The sequence below is a fragment of the Pelophylax lessonae genome (genome assembly GCF_965119305.1).
Source record: "Pelophylax lessonae genome assembly, chromosome: 11".
Lineage (NCBI taxonomy): Eukaryota > Metazoa > Chordata > Amphibia > Anura > Ranidae > Pelophylax > Pelophylax lessonae.
Window position 1 is genome coordinate 204563218 of NC_138778.1, and position 22101 is coordinate 204585318.

General features: G+C 44.2%; 1 protein-coding gene across 10 annotated transcripts in view; it reads right to left on the reverse strand.

Moving 5' to 3' along the window:
• The window catches only part of KCNQ2 (potassium voltage-gated channel subfamily Q member 2), a gene marked incomplete at its 3' end in the record, with an annotated part of 158990 nt that overhangs the window by 119144 nt on the left and 17745 nt on the right, over positions 1 to 22101 (reverse strand). The window lies entirely within an intron of this gene.

Consider the following 22101-nt stretch of genomic DNA (forward strand, 5'->3'; position numbering starts at 1 on the left):
GCGGAGAGAGAGAGAGAGGGGCGAGAGAGAGGAGAGAGGGGCGAGAGAGAGAGAGAGGGGCAAGAGAGGCGAGAGAGAGAGAGGGGGGCGACAGGTGAGAGAGAGAAGGAGCGAGAGAGAGAGAGAGAGAGGGGCAAGAGGGGCGAGAGAGAGGGGCGAGAGAGAGAGGGGCGAGAGAGAGAGGGGCAAGAGAGGCGAGAGGGAGAGAGAGGGGCGAGAGAGAGAGGGGTGAGAGAGAGAGAGAGGGGCGAGGGAGAGGGGGTGAGAGAGAGAGAGGGGCGAGGAAGAGAGAGGGGTGACAGAGAGGCGAGAGAGAGAGGGGGCGAGAGAGAGAGAGGCGAGAGAGAGGCAAGAGAGAGGGGGCGAGAGAGACAGGCAAGAGAGAGGGGGGCGACAGAGAGAGAGGGAGCGAGAGAGATAGAGGGGGAGAGAGAGGGGCAAGAGAGGCGAGAGAGAGAGGGGCAAGAGAGGCGAGAGAGAGAGAGAGAGGGGGCGAGAGAGAGAGAGGGGGCGAGAGAGAGAGGGGGCGACAGAGAGGGGGGCGACAGAGGCGAGAGAGGGGGCGACAGAGGCGAGAGAGAGAGAGAGAGGGGCGAGAGAGAGAGAGGCGACAGAGAGAGAGGGGGCGAGAGAGGCGAGAGAGGGGCGAGAGAGAGAGGGGCGAGAGAGAGGGGCGAGAGAGAGAGAGGGGCGAGAGAGAGGGGCGAGAGAGAGGGGCAGAGAGAGGGGCGAGAGAGAGGGGCGAGAGAGAGGGGCGAGAGAGGGAGAGAGAGAGGGGGCGACAGAGAGGCGAGAGAGAGGGGGGTGACAGAGGGGCAAGAGAGAGGGGCAAGAGAGGTGAGAGAGAGGGCGAGAGAGAGGGGGCGAGAGAGAGAGAGAGAAGAGAGAGGAGAGAGAGGGGGCGAGAGAGAGAGAGAGAGAGAGAGAGAGAGAGAGAGAGAGAGAGAGAGAGAGAGAGAGAGAGAGAGAGAGAGAGAGAGAGAGAGAGAGAGAGAGAGAGAAGAGAGAGGAGAGAGAGAGAGAGAGAGAGGAGTGAGGAGGAGAGAGGAGAGAGGAGAGAGGAGAGAGAGGAGAGAGAGAGAGAGAGAGAGAGAGAGAGAGAGAGAGAGGGGGGGGGGGGGAAGGAGAGAGAGAGGGGGGGGGGGGGAAGGAGAGAGAGAGGGGGGGGGGGGAAGGAGAGAGAGAGAGAGGGGGGGGAAGGAGAGAGAGGGGGGGGAAGGAGAGAGTTGGGGGGGGAGAAGAGCGAGTGCGGGGGAAAGAGCGTGACTGGACTCTGAAAGGATTGGCTTAAAGCTAAAGTTTATTTTGCCTGCACTTTATACCTTCCTTGGTTCCCCCCCCAGCCCCTGCCCCATCCAAACAAGCTGATGAGACATCTAAATAAAATCTTTTCATTTTCACGACACGCCTTATTTTTCACTCAGTGGCATCATCACTGGGTCTCTGTACATAGCTTCCTGGAAACATCACAGCACCCTGCCTCAGCCCAGATGCAAGCAGTAGGCTGGGAAGAGTTATGCAAATATCATAATGCCTTGATGGGTGGGTGTCAGTCTGGAGGAGCGTATTTGCATGCAGACCACCCGAGGTAACTCGCCCATGTGATGCTGGGCCTCCATGATTGAAAGAACTGAAATTAAATTAATAAAAGGGGCGGGCCAGGTATAGTCAAGTTGAGGAGTAAAATGCTAGATCATGCTGAACATCTTCCAACCAAGAAATGGGGCGGGCTGTATAGGACTTGCTGCAGTTTCTAATGCACATTGTGAGAAGCTCACAGTGTGCGGTGAAATCAGAGTAAGCCATTTTTGTCTAGCAGAGGAGCCGGTACAACTGTACAAGGCTGGAGGGAAGGATGGCGGTCAGATTGAAGCCCACACTGACGTCAGGACTGGACGCTCCACCATTCATGTATATTAATAATACAATAAGCAGACTTCAATTATACTGGCAGAGGAAATGTCATCCCGTGTCACCCGCTCATTGTCTGCGAGGTGCTAATCCCTCTTCTCCTGCATAAGAATAAACCGAGTCCTCTCATCTGAGAATCTTCCGAGTGTCAGCGCGGTCAAGGCTGGTCATGTGACTTCTTCAAGGTGCGACACAGCGGAGCAGATCCTCAAAGAGACTAAAATACCAACTGAGCTGCCATGGCAACCAATCATATCCCGCGCTTGGTTTGCAAATTGGCATCCCACTGCGTAATGCCAGAGGCGGCATTGAAGAACAAAGGGTGTGCACTGGCACTTTATGGCGAACTGCTTAGAGTCATGCACAGTTCAGCTCTCAGCAGCCTCAGGAGAAAAAAAAAAAAAAAAAGGTTGGATTTTTTTATTTAATTAAGCTTCGTCCATTTAACAGGATTACAAAAAAAAAAAAAAAAAAAAAAAAAAAAAAAAAAGGAAGAAGAAAGAAGAAGAAAGAAGAAGAAAGAAGAAGAAAGAAGAAAGAAGAAAGAAGAAGATGTTTGCACCCAAGTGTATGTCATTAAAATTAAGAAATGGTTCAGAGAGGAAACAAGCAAATAATACATAGAAAACAAACAAAGGATACAAAAACCAACAGGGAAATTTTACAAAAAAAAAAAAAAAAAAAAAAAGATAAAAATAAATAAAAGAAAAATGCAAAAAAAATTATACAAAAAAAAAAAAAAAAAAAAAAAAACTATACAATAAAACCAAATCAAGAAAATGGAATACAAAAAGTTATATAAAAAAATAAAAGCCCACAAGAATGTGAGGCAAAAAGAATAGAAAAGAAAATGATACAAATGAAAATGATAGATTAAAAAATATAATACAAAAAAAAAAAAAAAAAAGAAACAAGCAAATGGAAAAAAAATAGAAATAAAAAAACAAAAAACAAGAAAATTATGCCAAAATTATACAAAAAGGGGAAAAAAAAACAACAAAAAACAAGTAAATGATAAAACACAAACAATAAATAAATATATAATGATACATACAAAACAAAACTGATACAAAAAGAAGAAAAAAAGATAAATAAAAAAATTAAAATGATACAAAAAAAAAAAAAAAAAACCAAATAGAAATAAAAAAAAAAAAAAAACCAAATAGAAATAAAAAAAAAAAAAAACGAACAAGGAAATGACAAAAAAAAAAAAATGATGCAAAAAAAAAAAAAAAAAACCAAACAAGCCAAGCTAAACAGCAAGGCATGGGCAGCATGGATGTACTTCTCTATGCAGGATAGGGGAGGGGAGCCTTCGGCTGACGTGTTTCAGGCGGTGGCAGTACAAGCAATCGCAGGCCAGCCAATTGCCTTTGCCATTTTTTGGAAGAGACTGCCTGAAACTGCTGCGAGATCAGAGCCACATGTCCTCACACATCCACACAACCATTTCTATCACGGAGCCTGTCAGTGCAGTTCACAATTATAACATACCGGTGTGATCTTGTCTAAAAAGCTGTGAAAATGTCAAAAAAAAAAAAAAAGTTGAAATGTCTTCATTAAAATAAATGCATTTTGTATCAGGCAATATCACAGCAAAGGAGAGCCACAGAGGGGAAATCTGTCCAAAGGGAAAGAGAAGGCGTAAAAAAGAAAACACAAAAAATGATCTGACAGAGGTTCTAACACTTCTCTGCTCCATCTAAAATAATAAAAGAACCTTTGGCAATATGGACACTTTTATTGTATCACTTTAAACAGTGGAGATGAGTCTTTTCTGAGTCTGGAATTTAAAGCTGAACTCCAGGGAGATTAATCTGTAATCATTAATACATCAGTAAATGCATTTCATATAAATACAAGCTGTGTAAGTACCCGAATAGGAACTGCAGTCAACCCCCTGTACAGCAGAATCAGCTGTGCTGAAGTGCAAATATGCTAACTTGGTGCATGCCGACAGGCGGAAAGTGCAGGGAGATAGAGATGGGTTCAACCACCTGTTCCTCCTCCTCCTTTCATTCTGCAGCCACAGGCTGAGGTGGGTCCATGACAGCCTAGAACTGCCATTCTCAACTACGATTCCGTGGAAAATTAGGGTTCCTCCCGAGGTTGCTAGGGGTTCCCTAAACATCACCAGGGGTTCAGAATCGCCCATCTCAAATAGGGTTCCTCCAGAGGTTGCTAGGGGATTTGAACCACCTTTCTCAACCAGGGATCCATGAAACACCAAGGTTCCTCCAGAGGTTGCTTGGGGTTCCTTAAGCAATGCCAGTAATCACTGATCGCAATAATCTTGTTAGCCATCTGTAAGGGGGTCATTCTTCTCAATGAGTCCTAGTGTAAGGATCATTCTTCCCACTGATCATCACACTAATGTATCATGAGCTTTAGATAGAGCAATTATTAACGTGGTCCCTGAGACTAGAGAGTTATTTCAAGGGTTTCTTCATGCTGAAAAGGTTGGGGGTGGCAATGGCTGGCCAAGGCTACCAGAGCATGGGTTGCATAATGTTGGTTGCCATCAAATTCAAGATACTTAGGACATCTAGTGGCAGAAAAGAAGTACTGCCAGGAGCAACTCTGAACTGAAGGCAAGTACAGCAGAATAAGCTGTGCTGCAGTGCTAATTGGGAGCATGCTGACATGAAGATAGAGCAGAGTGACAATGAGACGAGGTCATCAGTCAGCAGCTTCTCCTTTCACTGTCCAGTCACAGGCTGGGGGAGGGACAAAAAAAATAGGGCTGTGCTGTGTGGCAGAGCTGTATAAATCTCAGCACTGGATGGACAGAAATACAAATCCTTTGGAGGGTAGAAGAGCTCAAATACAGCCGTGGCCAAAAATTTTGAGAATGACAAATATTAATTTTCACAAAGTCTGCTGCATCTGTGTTTTTAGATCTTTTTGCCGGATGTTACTATGGGATACTGAAGTATAATTACACGGATTTCATAAATGTCAAAGGCTTTTATTGACCATTACATGAAGTTTATGGAAAGAGTCAATATTTGCAGTGTTGACCCTTCTTTTTCCAGACCTCTGCAATTCCCCCTGCCATGCTGTCAATCAACTTCTTGGCCACATCCTGACTGATGGGAGCCCATTCTTGCATGATCAATGCTTGGAATTTTTGGGGTTCTTTGTTCACCCAGCTTTTGAGGATTGACCACAAGTTCTCAATGGGAATAGGGTGTGGGGAGTTTCCTGGCCATGGATCCATGTCGATGTTTTGTTCCCCAAGCCAATGAGTTATCACTTTTGCCTTATGGTAAGGAGCTCCATCATGCTGGAAAAGGCATTGTTCCTCACCAAACTGTCCTTGGATGGTTGGGAGAAGTGGAGAAGTTGCTCTCGGAGGATGTTTTTGTACCATTCTTTATTCATGGCAAAATTGTGAGTGAGCCCCCTTCCTTGGCTGTGAAACAACCCCACACATGAATGGTCTGAGGATGTATGACACAGGACTGATGGTAGCGCTCACCTTTTCTTCTCCAAGGTTTTTTTCGGATGCCCCAAACAATCGGAAAGGGGATTCATCAGAGAAAATGACTTTACCCCAGTCCTCAGCAGTCCAATCCCTGTTCCTTTTGCAAAATATTAGTTCCTGATGTTTTTTCTGGAGAGAAGTGGCTTCTTTGTTGCCCTTCTTGACACCAGACCATCCTCCAAAAGTCTTCTCCTCACTGTGTGTGCCGATGTACTCACACCTTCCTGCTGCCATTATTTAGCAAGCTCTGCACTGGTGGTGCCCCAATCCCATAGCTGAATCATCTGTAGGGGACAGTCCTGGCGTTTGCCGGACTTTCTTGGGCGCCCTGAAGCTTTCTTCACAACAATTGAACATCTCTCCGTGAAGTTCTTAATGATCCGATAGATGATTGATTTAGGAGCAGCAATAGTCTTGCCTGTGAATCCCTTTTTGTGCAAAGTAATGATGACTGCATGTGTGTCCTTGCAGGTAACCGTGGTTGACAGAGAAAGAACAATGATTAAAGCATCACCCTCCTTTTAAAGCGGAGTTCCGGGCACAAAAACGATATTTTTTTTTTTGTGCCCTTCCGCTAGTTCAGCCTAACCTGAAAAGGAATTGGATAGTTAGATTTTTTTTTTTTTAAAACTCACCTTGTAATTGACGATCGTAAATACTCACCTATGACAGCTTCCTCCTCCAGCGCCGAGGCTCTCCCCGTCACTTCCTGCCTCGCAATGATTCCTGGGAGCTAAACGTCATAGCTCCCAGGAATCAATGCGCCGCACCGGCCCCGCTCGTCATTTCCGGGCGACGCCGCATTCCCCTGCTAAACAGCTTCTGGGCATGCCCAGAAGCTGTTTAGGAATGCGGCGCCGCACCGGAAGTGACGAGAGGGGCCGGTGCAGTGCATTCTGGGACACGAAGACGCGGAAGAAGACAGAGAAGAGGACCGCGCCGGCTTCAGCTGCCCACAACCGAGATGGAAACGCTGTGGAAGAAAATTTCTAAGTAAGTATTTCTTCTAAAAGGTAAGTGCGAACCGGGACAGATCAGAGGCTAGCCATTGTGGAATGTGCTAGCCCTGACTGTCCCGGGGGTATGTTAAAAAAAAAAAACGTTTCTCTGCCCGGAATTCCGGTTTAAATACTCCAATCTGTTATTCTAACTCAATAAGCCCCTGTTCACATTAGGTCGCTCCGACTTCGGGGGCGACCTGTGAAGTCGCGTGCACCGCGACTTCGGCGCGACTTGCACAGACTTCATATAATGAATGTCTATGCAAGTCACCTCCAGCTCGCCCTGAAGTAGTACAGGACCCTTTTTCTAAGTCAGAGCGACTTGTGTCGCTCCTATTAGAACCGGTCCTGTACTACTGAATGGACCCGACGGTGCGCGACTTGCCAGGCTGACCAAGTCGCCTGGCAAGTCGTAATAGTGTGAACCGGCTCTAAGCATTACAGAGTGATTTCCAGCCTTGTTCTTGTCAACACTGACACCTGAGTTAAAGAGATCACGTCAGCTTGTCATTTTGTGGCAGGGCTGAATGCAGTGGAAATGTTTTTTTTTGGGATTACATTTATTTTCATGGCAAAGAGGGACATTGCAATTAATTGCAATTCATCTGATCACTCTTCATAACATTCTGGAGTATATGCAAATTGCCATCATAAAATCTGAGGCAGCAGACTTTGTCAAAAATTAAGATTTGTATAATTCTCAAAACTTGTGGCCACGGCTGTATATGCATTTCATCTGTCTATGTAGCCATTTGCCCAGAGTTTAGATTATATCTCCTATAGAGAGCAATCAATCAGCAGCACAGATACAGAACAAGACCAGGTCCCCTGACAATTGTAACATGAATCTGGACTCTGACCAACCGAGAGGAAATGTGTTACTTCGTCTATTTACTGATATGCTGAGCCAGCAGGCTTCGTATTCTAGAAGTAGGATGCTTTCTATGACGACTCTGGTGTATCATCAATCATTGCTTCTCCATTAATCAGTGTACTAACCATAACCACTTCAAGATCTAAAATAACCCAAAACAGTGTGACATATATGATTCCCTTATTCCTGGCGTGTGATTAATTATAACCTCCCTACGTAATACCAATACTAATATATACATAAGCCCTTCTATTGTAATCATGGCTAATGTTTCGATAATACAAAACATGGAGTCCTTGTAAAAGTGTAACCATTGGATTATGATCATGTCCAGTGGTGGGTCATGTTGGAGGTGTAGTGTTCTATGAATAGAGTACAATAGAATTGTATTATGGTCATGTCCATTGGTGGGTCATGTTGTGAGTGTAGTGTTCTATGTATAGAGTAGAATAGAATTGTATTATGGGCATGTCCAGTGGTTAGTCATGTTGTGGGTGTAGTGTTCTATGTATAGAGTAGAATAGAATTGTATTATGGGCATGTCCAGTGGTTAGTCATGTTGTGGGTGTAGTGTTCTATGTATAGAGTAGAATAGAATTGTATTATGGGCATGTCCAGTGGTTAGTCATGTTGTGAGTGTAGTGTTCTATGTATAGAGTAGAATAGAATTGTATTATGGGCATGTCCAGTGGTTAGTCATGTTGTGGGTGTAGTGTTCTATGTATAGAGTACAACGGAATTGTATTATGGTCATGTCCAGTGGTGGGTCATGTTATGAGTGTAGTGTTCTATGTATAGAGTAGAATAGAATTGTATTATGGGCATATGCAGTGGTTAGTCATGTTGTAAGTGTAGTGTTCTATGTATAGAGTAGAATAGAATTGTATTATGGGTATGTGCAGTGGTCAGTCATGTTGTGGGTGTAGCGTTCTATGTATAGAGTACAACGGAATTGTATTATGGTCATGTCCAGTGGTGGGTCATGTTGGAGGTGTAGTGTTCTATGTATAGAGTACAATAGAATTGTACGGGTTACAAACATCCAACTTACAAATGACTCCTACTTACAAACAGAGAGAGGCAACAGGAAGGGAGGAGAAATCTACCCCTAGGAAGGTGAATTCACTCCTGTAGGATTTATCATGGGAAAAAGGTGTCTCTACTGAAGCTTTATCACCTATCCTTGTTTCTACAACAACCCAAAATTTTCAAAATCCAGTTGTCATAGGGACAGAAAGTGAGGGGAAATCTTCTGAACAGGGGTACAGACAGAAAAACAAATGTTACAGATGTGTTACCCCTTTCCCGTGCTATCCAAAAAAAATAAAAAAATGATTCTTTGGGCTGGAGCTACACTTAAGTCTAATTTGTTTGCAAGTTGGAACAGGTACATTTTTTAAGAAAAAACCTACAGGCCCCATCTTGTTTGTAACCCGGGGACCGCCTGTATTAGGGTCATATCCAGTGGTGGGTCATGTTGGAGGTGTAGTGTTCTATGTAGAGAGTACAATAGAAATATATTATGGTCATATCCAGTGGTCAGTCATGTTGGAGGTGTAGTGTTCTATGCATAGAGTACGATAGAATTGTATTATAATCATGTCCAGTGGTGGTTCTATGTATAGAATGTAATAGAATTGTATTGTGATCATATCCAGTGGAGGGACATGTTGGGGGTGTAGTGTTCTATACATAGAGTTTAAAAGAAATGTATTAGGTTTTTTTTCCAGTAGGGATCAACCGATTATCAGTGGGGTAGATATTCAGTTTTTTTAAGTATTGGCCACAAACTTGCCCATGTGACCGATATTTTCTTCAAATGGTTCTACCGGAGTAATGCCTGCAGCTAGAGGCATCACCCTGGTACCATTATCTAGAGTGAACAGCTGGTTTTCTTGTAATGACAACCGATGTGGCTGAGCAGATGCTCGATTGTCATTATAAGGAGCAGAAGGGCACGTTCCGCCCCCCGCCCGCACCACCACCCTCCTGCTGCCTTCAGCGGCTTGCCCGGGTCTCCTCACCCGAGAGACCCAAGCAACCAGCTGGCACGTCAGTCGGCTGGCCGAAGACCCGAACAAAGCCGCATTCAGCTCTGATCGGGTCTCCAATGTAAAAATCAGGAAGCAATGTCACGACATCACTTCCAGGTACTAGAGCCCTAAAGGCGCCAAATGACAGCATTCAAAACAGCCAAACTTGGCCTTTTGCAATATGTGTAGGCGGCGCATGGGAACATGATAAAAATGATCCAGGGAGGATGCAAATAAGATGACCGATGAATAAAAGTTTGCTTTATTGTTAAAAAAAAAAAAAAAAAAAAAAAAAAAAAAAAAAGGACCACAATGTACATACCACCCCAGGTCAAGAGTCAGGCAGGGTCACTGTCGGAGATGGAGGCCGGATGGCCAGTTGCCAAGCGCCGCTGTGTACTGGGATGAGGAGAAGCCTTGCCGGAGCCAGTCAGCACGAGGATAAACCGTCACTGCGACGCTCCGAACCCTAGAATGGTATCCGGAAGAGAACCACACGCCTTGCAGGAACCAGGGTGCAGTGCAAGTGTCCTCCGTTGCCGTGACTAACTTGGCATTTTGAATACATTGAAGTGCAGAGAAGGGGTTTGGGGTCTTTTAGACCTCAGATCCCTACATAAAGAGTACCCGTCACTGCCTATTACTGTCACAAGGGATACTTACATTCAAAATCTATTTTTTTAAAAAGAACAGTGTAAAAATAAAAAAAAAATAAAAACTTTAAAATGTGCAGAGTATTGGCTCCTAATATCGGCTATCGGTCTGAAGGGTGGCCAGAAAATCAGTATCGGCCCTGAAAAAACAATATCGGTCGATCCCTAATAGGTAATCGTCAAAGCTAGTTCTTTCCAGTAGTTAAATAAAATCAATACCATCAATCATCTGAACCAACCATATTGTGTCTGTAACATCTCAGGGAAAGAAAGGAGCGTAACACTCCATTATAATCAAATTATTCCTTGTGTTTACACAATAGGAAGTCACACGTCCCCAAGCCATTTCACACCAGCTGATATTTTGCAATGAACCCAATTGATCAGCGACCAGGATCCAGGGTCTAATGTAGCGTTCAGCTCATACAATAACCACCATGTGAAGAACAGAAACCAGACTTGTGGGAAGAGATTGTAGCCAGATCAATGGCTTGAGAATTACTACTGCAAGAATGAGCAGAGATTTACAAGGGAAGGTTCTGGAGCAGGTTGGCGGAGGGACAGGAGAGGGCTGACGGCTCTCTCTAGCAGAGGCGATACATTTTAGCACATTTTTTTTTTTTCGGCACGTTTTCCTGAACACTGGATGGGGCTGAGCATTTAGCAGCCCAGCCATGGCGTTCAAAGATCTGAATGGAGAGGCTTCTCCTTTTGTGTCTGGGAAAGGTGGGATGGGCTACAGGCAAGTAAGATGCACAGACAGCCAGCATCTTGATCTGTGTGAAAATAAGAGCTGGTGGGGGGAGCACGGTGGGCAACCGTCAAAGCAAAATCTGTCTGCTGAGGGATCAGGCCGCCATTGGACAACCTGTCTCCTGGAAGGTCCAAAAAAGACCATGGTGGAGGGAAATTATGCTCAATGGACCCGGCACACACATGGTAACCCAATGAAGGGGGAAAGGCTATTTAGAACAGAAAGACAACATTGTTAGGGTGCAGTTGGCAAGGCATGCTTTACCTATACCTTGATCAGGGCCATCTTTCCGAATGGGCATGCTGGGCAGTTGCCCGGGGGCCCCACTTACCCGGGGGCCGCACGCAGGGTGGCAATTTCCCCCAATCTGATATCCCCCCCCCGTTTAATTTACCTGGTGGCCGGGCCCCCAGACCTGTTTGTTCCTCCGCCCGCCGCTTTAGAAAGGGTAAGCACTAAATTTTTTTTTTTTATGTGCAGAAATTTATACTGTCTTTGTATGTTCAGACAGTTCATGTTGATGCCCAAATTAATAAGGATATCAGTGCATTTTATTTTTTTGTTTTTTTAAAATTTATACATTTTTTTTAGCCTTTTTTTTTTTAAATGATTTATTCATTTATTAAATTTTTTATAGCCTTTTTTAACCACTTTACCACCGGAGGATTTTGCTGTCTTACGTCTGGGCCACTTTTTGCGATTCGGCACTGTGCGACTTTAACTGACAATTGCGCGGTCGTGCGACGCCGTACCCAAATAAAATTGATGTCCTTTTTTCCCCCCACAAACAGAGCTTTCTTTTGGTGGTATTTGATCACCTGTGCAATTTTTACTTTTTGCGATATAAACAAAAAAAAGAGCGTAAATTTAGAAAAGATAACAATATTTTTCAAATTTTTTTATATGAAATTCCCCCCAAAAACAATGTAAAAATCAAGATTTTTTTACATTTTTGGCCAATTAGTTTTCTGCTACCTATGTTTGGTAAAAAAAAAAAAAAAAATCACAATAAGCGTATTTTGGATTGGTTTGCGCAAAATTTATTGCGTTTACTAAGGGAAAGATTTCTGTCATTTTTGGTGTTTTTTTTTTTTAACGAGTAATGGCAGCGATCTGCGATTTTTTTTGCGGGACTGCGACATTGCGGCGGACAGTTCGGACCCCTGACTGACATTTTTGACACTTTTGGGGGTACCAGTGACTGATTACTGCAGTGCTATAAATATGCACTGTTACTGTAAAAAATGACACTGGCAGTGAAGGGGTTAATTTTATTGGCGAGGGAGGGGTTAATGTATGCCTGGTGCTTACTGACGTGTGTGGGGGGAGGGGACTGTGTGACACAAGGACAGATCGAGGGTTCAGCTATGCTGAACCCTGCAATCTGACCCTGCCTGTCACTTCGGAGATCCGCCCGCTTGTGTTTACACAAGCGGGCGGATCTCCACACTCGATTCCCCGACGATCGGGGAAGAGCAGCGGCGATCGCCGCTGCTCCTCCCCTGGCCCGACTCCCGCTGTGAATGAAAACAGCGGGAGCGAGCCTCCGGCGGCGCGCGCGCGCCGCCTAGAAGGGGGGAGGGTCTGCCGACGTAGGTCTACGTCGTCAGACCTACAAGAGCCACTTTGCCGCAGTACAGCTCTAGTGAGCAGTCGGCAAGTGGTTAAAAATGATTTAATGTTTAAACGCTGATTTTGTTGTAGGTACCAATAAATATTACCTTAGCAATAATTTGCATTTTTATTCTTGTTGGTGATTGTGCAGGCGGGGCCCCAGTGCACTGCATTGCCCGGGGGCCTCTTAAGATGGCACTGACCTTTATAATACAGTATAACTGCGGGCCACAGCCTAACCAAGACAAAATCACTTCATGTTGGTTGCCAGGCCAGCAGAATGGCTGACAGAGTAGAATTTCTGTCTGTTGAGGAACCTTAAGTATCAGAATGTCCACATCCTTTCTTAACCAAAAGTTTCACTGCGGCATAGACTTGTAGTTCCTTTACAGACCCCCAGCTTTATGGCCCTGGTTCCCAGACCCCTCCATGCTGGGACCTTCAGTGTCTCTGCACTCTAATAAGAACATTAAACCGTGCTGAGTGCATTATTCATGCACGCTGCTTCCCATGATACAATCCCAGACACACAGGAGCCAATTATTTTACACTGGCGTGTAGGTGGATGTCTGTCTGCTGCCAAAGCCGCCTTCACACAATGTCCCCTCAAAAAAAAAAAAAGAAGGAAGAAAAACAGCCACTTAATCTATCAAATACACAATCTGCTCTGAGCAAGCCTTCGAACCACAAACCCTAATCAATACGATCGATCACATGATCAAACACACCCATCACATATCTCTACATCCTCAGTGACAGTCTTTTACATAAACACAGAGCCTTAGGCCCCGATGGGGACAGCCTGCAGTAAGATGACCAGGATCTCCGCGCTGCAAGACATCAACACAACACAGGAAAAGAATAAGGCAATGCATGCAGGTTACTCCATTAGCACAGACCGCCAAGAGTATACAATCCAAATATCTGTAGATCATAGAGGGGTTCAAGGGTCACACCTGCGATAACTGGCCTGTAAAATAAATAAATCTATCTATCTCTCTATCTATCTGATCAACATTACGGATAGAAAAACAAAGGAACAATCTATCATTACCTCCCCTACCAGTGATAGCCAGTGGTGGGATTCAAAAATTTTAGTAACCAGTTCCGACTTTCAATGCACAGTGACCAGTGTGCCCCCTTCAATGCAGAGACCAGCGTGCCCCCTTCAATGCACAGACCAGTGTGCCCCCTTTAATGCACAGACCAGCGTGCCCCCTTTCAATGCACAGACCAGCGTGCCCCCTTTCAATGCACAGACCAGCGTGCCCCCTTTCAATGCACAGTGACCAGCGTGCCCCCTTTCAATGCACAGTGACCAGCGTGCCCCCTTTCAATGCAGCGGTCAGCGGATCAGGAGGAAAGATGTTCAAACTCACAAGGTGCCGGTTCTTCGAACTTGCAGAAATTTAGTAACCGGTTTTATGGAATCCGGGGGGAACCGGCTGAATCCCACCATTGGTGATGGCATGTCCTAAAGACTAGAATTTACTGGAAATTGGCGATTATCATATGAATAGTATAGAGCGGTCACCACGGGGTGCCTTTTTTTTTTTTTTTTCTTCTTATAATAACTGCGGTATCTGGTTTAGTTTTAAAGTTATATATATATATATATATATATATATATATATACACAGTATATATATATATATATATATAAAATAGTGGAGAAAATAATTATTTGATCCCCTGCAGATTCTGTAAGTCTGCACACTTACAAAGGAATGAAGGGTCTCAAATTGTTATCAAAGGTGTATTTTAAACGATGGAGACAGAATATCAACCAAAAAAGGTTATAAATGGAGTTGCAGGTCAGTGAGTAAAAAAAGGATTTGATCCCCTACCAACCAACAATAATTCTGGCTCCCAAAGACTGGCTACAGTATGTGCTCATGTGATACACAGATTAGTCCGGTCATTTTAAGAAGGTGCTCCTAACGACCACTCAATATGTGTATAAAAGACACCTGTTCATAGAATCTCTTTCTTCCATTTAGCCCGTTCACATCAATTTGACATGCCACATCGGAGCCTATTGCTGGAAACTGCACCGTCCAAAATCTGTGCTACATCGACTTTGCGGTGCCACATTGATTCTCAAAAGTAGTTCCTGCACTACTTTTGGCGACTTCGGGGGCGTTTTCAGTAGACATCTGAGCATGAACTTGCACAGATGTGTCTCAAATTGCCCTTGAAGACGGACTGAATTGCCGGTTTGAAATCGTGTGAGTTCAGCTGAACTTGCACGATTTCAAACCCGAAAACAGTGTGAACCTAGGTTTAAAATTCCCCAACATGGGCAAGACCAAAAAGCTGTTAAAGGACATCAGGGACACGATTGTCGAACTGCACAAGGCTAGAACGGGCTACAAGACCAAAAGCAAGAAACTTGGTGAAAAGGAGACAACTGTTAGTGATTATTCGCAAATTGAAGAAATACAAAATAACCATCAATCGCCCTTGATCTGGAGCTCCATACAGGATTTCGCCTCATGGGGTAAGGATTATCGTGAGAAAAGTGAGGGATCAGCCAAGAACTACACAGGAAGAGCTTGTAAATTATCTCAAGGCAGTTGGGACCACAGTCACCAAACAAACCACTGGTAACCGAATACGCCGCCATGGATCAAAACCTTGCAGTGCCTGCAAGGTCCTCCTCCTCAGGAAGACACATGTACAGCCCCTCTGAAGTCTATCGATGAACATCTAAATGTTTCAGAGAAGGATTGGGAGAAAGTGCTGTGGTCAGAGGACAACTATTTTCATAAATCGATTAGTTGGTCAGCTGATTAGTTGGCCTGTATACAGAATGCATTATTTGTTTACATATCAGAAAAAACAGTGCAGCACACATACAGCTCAGTACACCCTCCATACATGTCAGTATACACAGTGCAGCACACATACAGCTCAGTACACCCTCCATACATGTCAGTATACACAGTGCAGCACACATACAGCTCAGTACACCGTCCATACATGTCAGTATACACAGTGCAGCACACATACAGCTCAGTACACCATCCATACATGTCAGTATACACAGTGCAGCACACATACAGCTCAGTACACCCTCCATACATGTCAGTATACACAGTGCAGCACACATACAGCTCAGTACACCGTCCATACATGTCAGTATACACAGTGCAGCACACATACAGCTCAGTACACCATCCATACATGTCAGTATACACAGTGCAGCACACATACAGCTCAGTACACCATCCATACATGTCAGTATACACAGTGCAGCACACATACAGCTCAGTACACACTCCATACATGTCAGTATACACAGTGCAGCACACATACAGCTCAGTACACCGTCCATACATGTCAGTATACACAGTGCAGCACACATACAGCTCAGTACACACTCCATACATGTCAGTATACACAGTGCAGCACACATACAGCTCAGTACACCTTCCATACATGTCAATATACACAGTGCAGCACACATACAGCTCAGTACACCGTTCATACATGTCAGTATACACAGTGCAGCACACATACAGCTCAGTACACCATCCATACATGTCAGTATACACAGTGCAGCACACATACAGCTCAGTACACCGTCCATACATGTCAGTATACACAGTGCAGCACACATACAGCTCAGTACACCATCCATACATGTCAGTATACACAGTGCAGCACACATACAGCTCAGTACACCCTCCATACATGTCAGTATACACAGTGCAGCACACATACAGCTCAGTACACCGTCCATACATGTCAGTATACACAGTGCAGCACACATACAGCTCAGTACACCATCCATACATGTCAGTATACACAGTGCAACACACATACAGCTCAGTACACCCTCCATACATGTCAGTATACACAGTGCAGCACACATACAGCTCAGTACACCGTCCATACATGTCAGTATACACAGTGCAGCACACATACAGCTCAGTACACCATCCATACATGTCAGTATACACAGTGCAGCACACATACAGCTCAGTACACCCTCCATACATGTCAGTATACACAGTGCAGCACACATACAGCTCAGTACACCATCCATACATGTCAGTATACACAGTGCAGCACACATACAGCTCAGTACACCATCCATACATGTCAGTATACACAGTGCAGCACACATACAGCTCAGTACACACTCCATACATGTCAGTATACACAGTGCAGCACACATACAGCTCAGTACACCGTCCATACATGTCAGTATACACAGTGCAACACATATACAGCTCAGTACACCCTCCATAAATGTCAGTATACACAGTGCAGCACACATACAGCTCAGTACACCTTCCATACATGTCAATATACACAGTGCAGCACACATACAGCTCAGTACACCGTTCATACATGTCAGTATACACAGTGCAACACACATACAGCTCAGTACACCCTCCATACATGTCAGTATACACAGTGCAGCACACATACAGCTCAGTACACCGTTCATACATGTCAGTATACACAGTGCAACACACATACAGCTCAGTACACCCTCCATACATGTCAGTATACACAGTGCAGCACACATACAGCTCAGTACACCCTCCATACATGTCAGTATACACAGTGCAGCACACATACAGCTCAGTACACCATCCATACATGTCAGTATACACAGTGCAGCACACATACAGCTCAGTACACCATCCATACATGTCAATATACACAGTGCAGCACACATACAGCTCAGTACACCCTCCATACATGTCAGTATACACAGTGCAGCACACATACAGCTCAGTACACCGTCCATACATGTCAGTATACACAGTGCAGCACATATACAGCTCAGTACACCATCCATACATGTCAGTATACACAGTGCAGCACACATACAGCTCAGTACACCCTCCATACATGTCAGTATACACAGTGCAGCTCATATACAGCTCAGTACACCATCCATACATGTTAGTAAGTGCCTGAGAACTTGTGAATGTGTGAGGTGCAATGCCTCATGGGACATGTAGTCCTGGGCAGGAAAGGTAGAAGTTGTTTTTACCCTGCTATAGGGGCACTCTATACTATACTTTGCAGCTTGCTATTGGGGCACACTGGAGGCAGGAGGAGCCAGAAGTGTCGGTGGGGGACCCCATAAGAGGGAAATCAGGGCAGCTCTGTGCAGAACCATTACACAGAGCAGGTAAGTAGAACATGTTTGTTATTTAAAGACTGTGCGCGGGGAAGATCAGCATCTAAACCCAGAGAAGGTGGAGGCTTATAGACTGTAGGTAATAGAAGGCATTACAATTACATTTGAAGTAAAATTTTACCAGTATTGTGCATTGTATCTAAAATGATTACATCCATGAAAAAAGAAAGGTCTCAGCTTTTAGTACTACTATATATCCCCCCCCTTCCTATAGCTTCATGTCTGACTCCTAGTTAAAATGCCCACATAGCCTACTACTGGGTGTGTGATATATATATATATACATACATATATATATATATATATATATATATATATATATATATATATATATATATATATACATATATATATACATACATATATATATATATATATATATATATATATATATATATATATATATATATATATATACACATACACACACACACCGTAAGTAATATATATGATTACTTTCGCTGTTTCCCAGTATAAATGAACCCCTTATAGTAGCAATTATCTGCTCTTTTTGTAGTAAATAGGGCTAGTTTTAGTTTTTTTTTTTTTTTAACCCCATTAGGACAGGGGACACAACAAAAGAAAAAAAAGCATGCTGTGTTTTTTTGGTAGCTTTTGCAGAAACGCACTACAGTTCATTTAACATGGTTTCCTACGGGACACGTTCACATCTATGCTTTTTTCAGCCGCTGCATATTTGGAAAGGGTCAAGGACTTTTTTCAATGGAAAACTGTGCTTTTTTACTATATTTTGGTTCAATAGACTTCAACGGAGAAGCTGCAGAAAAGCATGTAGTGTGTTTTTGCCGCGATTTGCATTTTTTAATCTGCCCAACAACAAATTGGCCAAAAAAAAAAAAAAAAAACATTAAAAAAAAAATGCAAATCGCAGAATAATCCCATGTGCAAAAATGCAAAATGTACAGCAAATATCACTGCAGAAATTAATCACAAGCAAGCTGCACAGGTGTGAACCAAGCCTTATGCTGGCCATACACGTATCGATTTTCGGACGAGAATATTCATGCAAAAAATCTTTGTACATTCGCTGAAAAAAAATGGAATTTGAAAAGTTCACTTGCTTTTAAAATTCAGTTTTAAAATGAATATCATTTCTGAACAAAAAAACACATACACTGTGAAAATTCCTCTGACCAAGAAGTTTTCTATTCTGCTCCCTAACGATTAGAAATTCGAACAAATGTTTTTTAAATTAATTTTTTTTTGAAGGAAGACATTGTTTTTGTATGGCCAAAATAAGTGACAGCAGGTGCAGGGAGCTTTTATCAATCCACCTGCCTATGACCAGGGAGTCCGTCATACATATTTTATTACAGTTCTGTCTGAAAATCTGCAAAACAGGTCTTTCATTTTATTTTTCTTTTACCAATTCTGGACCAGAAGGATTTACCCCCTTAATGACCAGGCCATTTTTTGCGATTCAACACTGCGTTACTTTAACGGACAATTGCGCGGTCTAACGACGCTGTCTATAAATAAAATTGATGTCTCTTTTTCCCCACAAATAGAGCTTTCTTTTGATGGTATTTGATCACCTCTGCGATTTTCATTTTTTGTGCTGTAAACAAAAAAAGGGCGACAATTCGAAAGAAAAATTTATAAATATATATATTTTATTTTTTTTTTTACATTCTGCTATAAAACATTCCCAAAAAAAAAAAAAAAAAAAAAAAAAATGTAAAAATCTAAAATTTTCTCATCCTTTTAGGCCAATTTATATTCTGCTACATATTTTTGGTAAAAAAATACCAATAAGCGTATTTTGATTGGTTTGCGCAAAAGTTATCGCGTCTACAAACTAGGGGAAAGATTTATGTCATTTTTATTATTTTTTTTACTAGTAATGGCGGCGATCTGTGTTTGTAGCAGGACTGCGACATTGTGGCGGACAGACATGACATGTTTGACACTTTTGGGGGGACCAGTGACATTACTGTAGTAATCAGTGCTAAAAATATGCACTGTTACTGTAATAATGTCACTGGCAGGGAAGGGGTTAACCCAGGGGTGATCAAAAGGGTTAAGTGTGCGCCTAGGAGGTGCTTTCTAACCGTATGGGGGGAGGGACTTGTGAAATGATTATAGAGACCTGTGATCCTATATAGAAGGATCCAGGCGCTCTGATCATTTCAGAGAGAAAAACGGTCAGCTGTGTTTACAACAGCTGACCGTCGTTCTCTCTCAGTGGGGAGCAATCGCAGGTGCCTGGCGGAAATCGGATCGGCATCACCGCAGTATATCTGCGTCGGGATGTCGACAAGTGGTTAAATAAAAAAATTTGATCTCCGAGTCTGATGATATTTACCAGATTCAACCTCTAATAGTATATACAGTATATATATATATCTTCTGTCTGGTATTCTCAGAGTGGGTTAGAGATTTTTCTCCTTAACCATATAGTTAATTATTTATATTTACCACTACACATAGATATTAAAAAATAAATTTCTTTTTTTTTTTTATAACTTTACATATTAACTTAATTATACACCACATTCTTTTAAGATTATTATCCGATTACTCTCCCCTCTACCGCCTGGCCGCCCTTCATTGGGGTTCGGATCCTGGGTTAGCTGGCCTCTCCCCAGACTCGCCTCCTTTGGAGTTCCACCCATCTTTCCGTGTTCACACTCAGCCTGCCTACTTTGGTGGTATCCACAGGTTTCCACCAATCCTCAGGGATCTTATCTAGAGGGTATTTTTCACCCGATTCTCCCGCCCTCCAATAATTGGAGGTCCATCCCCAGGTTTATTTCTCTTCTCACAAGGTTCACAGGACAGTCCTGGAAGGTACACACACAGGGGTCCTAGGACAGTCCTGGAAGGCACACACACAGGGGTCCCAGGACAGTCCTGGAAGGCACACACACAGGGGTCCCAGGACAGTCCTGGAAGGCACACACACAGGGGTCCCAGGACAGTCCTGGAAGGCACACACACAGGGGTCCCAGGACAGTCCTGGAAGGCACACATACAGGGGTCCCAGGACAGTCCTGGAAGGCACACACACAGGGTTCACAGAACAGTCCTGGAATGTACAAACAGGGCTCACAGAGCAGTTCTAGAAGATACACACAGGGCTCAAAGGGAAGTCCTGGAAGGCACACACAGGGTTCACAGGGAAGTCCTGGAAGGCACACATAGGGTTCACAGGGAAGTCCTAAAAGGCACACACAGGGTTTACAGCGCAAGCCTGGAAGACACACACAGGGTTCACGGAGACCTGGAAGGCGCACACTCAGGATTCTGAGGGCAGTCCTGGAAGGAGCACACAAAGGTTTAACAGAATAGTCCTGGAAGACTCACAAAGGGTGCACCAGGCAGTCCTGAAAGGCTCACACACGACGTTCACAAAGCAGTCCTGGAAGGCTCACACAAAAAGGTAACAAAACACCAAGGATTCATAGTAGACATATGCAGAACAGAATACGAGCACGCACCCCCCCCCCTCCCTAACCATACCAGGCCACATACGCTTAACATGAGGGGGTGCTTTGGGGCGGGGGCGCCCCCATAGCATCTTGTCTCCATGTTGGTGGGGACAAGGGCCACTTCTCCACAACCCTTGCCTGGTGGTTGTGGGGATCTGTGGGTGCAGGGCTCATTTGCAGGGGAGCCAGGACCTGGGGGCCCCCTTGTTAAAGGCACACACACAGGATTCACAGGGCAATCCTTGAAGGCACACACACGCAGGGTTCACAGGGTAGTCCTGGAAGGTACACACAGAGTCCACAGGGCAATCCTGGAAGACACCCACACAAGGTTCACAGAGCAGGCCGGGAAGGCACAGGCAGGGTCCACAAAGCATTTATGCAGAGTGCTTTGTGAAATGCATGGCCCCTCCCCCTTGTTTAGGGTGCCCAACTGCTGGCCCGTGGGCCATAGGGGTGCCAAACTGCTGGCTCACGGGCCACATGTGGCCCCTCACCCCCTGCTCTGGGATGGCGGATTGCGGGTTCCCAACCTACCATTCACCAGCATCAGGGTAAAAGGAGCCAATGTTGGAGGAAGTATGCAACTGCAGTAGAAAGCAGAGCCGATGCTACGGATATAGTGCCAGCTCCTGTCAAGGGGAGTGCTACCAAATGCACTCCGTCTTCTGGGATGGCATCCTCGAGGAATACCCACCAACAGTACAGTACCCATCAGAACTATTAGTCAGCAATACCCACCAGCAGTACAGTACCCACCAGTAGTACCAGCCCTGGAGCACAGGCAGCAGCAGCAGCCAGATTTTTAGTTATCACTAGAGGGATCACCAGCAGAAGAAAGAAGGTCCTGATTCCCAAATATCACAAAAAAAAAAAATTATTATAATATATATATATATCTCACCCAACAGTACCCACTAACATTACTCGCCAGCCGTACTCCCCAGAACCACCCACCAGCAGTATCCACCAACATTACTCGTCAGCAGTACAGAGAACCCACCAGCTGTGCAGTACCCACTAACAGTGTTTGAAGTGTAATGCTTGTTTGCATTGTATGCAGAGTTTCTAATAAACCTTTTTCTGATTAAAAAAGGGAAGAATATTGTGTCTACTTCTGGGGACCTCACTTTCAAAAAGATATTGATAAGATACAAC